Genomic DNA, 1,489 nt, shown 5'->3' with positions numbered 1-1,489 from the left:
GGAAGGGGGAGGGGAGGGGGCCTGTGCTGGGTCAGCACCCGGGATGGGATCCAGGAGGAACAGAAAGAGGAAGGAAGTAGCCCGAGGTGCTGGTTCAAGGTCAGCCCCGCCCCAGAGGAAGGAAGACGGCAGCCACGCCCACCTGCGGCCCCACCTGAGGGGGGCGTGTGCGGGTGTGTGTGTGTGTGTTTAGCTCAGGAGTTTTGCTTTCTTCCAAGAACTGATTCATAAACCCCACTATGTCGAGAATGAACCTTTTACAAAGGATGAAAAGGAGACTGTCAGCCATACAGGAAGTTTAGTTTAGATTCTCAACGAACAACCGAGGTCTGGAAGCCAGTTTGAGTTTTGGGAAGGGGACAGGGGACAGGAGGGCCCACCCAGCGTTGAGCAGAGGCCTGATGGCTGCTGTGGCCTCGGGGCGGACGAGGGGAGCGATGCCCGGCCCGCAAGGCGGGGTGTGTCTGCTGTGACAGAACAACGGGCTTCCTAACCCTCCAGCGATTTTCGGTTCTTCCGACCCTTCCCAGATCCGACTCCCGTGGCGCGGGCAGCGCCTGGCAATGCCCTCCCAGGAGATGAGATGACAATGGCCGTACGAGGTGATGAGAGAGGCCCTGGGCCTGTTGGCCACAGAGCAGCAGAGAAGCAACCGGGAAGCGATCCCGCTGGGGAATTTCACAGCAGCCCTGGCAGCTAGGCGGGGGTGGGGAGGGGGGCGTCCATGCCTGGAGGGGTTGCCCCTCAGGGCACGTGCCAGAGTTTCTGGCTCAATCTCCAGTAGAGGGCTCGCAGGAGGCAGCCGATCATTGTTTCACTCTCACATCAATGTTTCTCTCTCTTTCTCTCCCTCTCCCTTCCTCTCTCTCTAAAAATCAATAAACAATTGGGGAGAAAAAATGTCACAATGAAGAGAAAATGAAAAGCCACCTCCACGTGTCTCGTTAACCTCCTGTGAAACCAGGGGTCTCCCAGGCCCGGAGAGGGAGGCCTGACTGAGGACCCGGCTCCCCGGCTCACTGAAGTTCCCCCGGGGGCGGCCCGAGGGCAGGGGCCCCAGGCCTCCTGTGTGGACTCAGGAGGAGAGAACAGCCCTTTCGCTTCCAGTGGCCTCTTCTCGATCGGACTCTGAAAGCTGCTCAGATCCCACAAACCAGGGTGCAGCCTGTCAGCCCATCCCTCCGATACCACATACGATGCCCACAGCCTTCCGGAAGGTTCTCCGCCTGCACGGACGCTGCCGCTCACTGCCCTTTCTCATCCAGAGGTGTGACAGCCTCTGGGTGGTCAGCTAAGGTCAGACACTGGCACAAGGAGGGCCGGAGGCCGGAGGCCCAGCAGCCTCCACCAGTTCCCCTTGCGTTTGTCTTTCAGGAAACGTGGGCACCAGATCCCGCGGCCGGCGCGGCGCAGACGTTCCCGGGAAATGGCAGACACCGCGGACACGCACACAGCGCTGGGGAGGAGCCTCCTGCAGGACCCGTGGCCA

General features: G+C 60.7%; 1 protein-coding gene across 1 annotated transcript in view; it reads right to left on the bottom strand.

Moving 5' to 3' along the window:
* The window catches only part of SLC45A1 (solute carrier family 45, member 1), a 13,715-nt gene that overhangs the window by 7,408 nt on the left and 4,818 nt on the right, over positions 1 to 1,489 (bottom strand). The window lies entirely within an intron of this gene.

Source organism: Myotis brandtii, unplaced genomic scaffold, assembly GCF_000412655.1.
Source record: "Myotis brandtii unplaced genomic scaffold, ASM41265v1 scaffold434, whole genome shotgun sequence".
Taxonomy (NCBI): Eukaryota; Metazoa; Chordata; class Mammalia; order Chiroptera; family Vespertilionidae; genus Myotis; species Myotis brandtii.
This window is presented reverse-complemented; position numbering and strand designations above follow the sequence as displayed.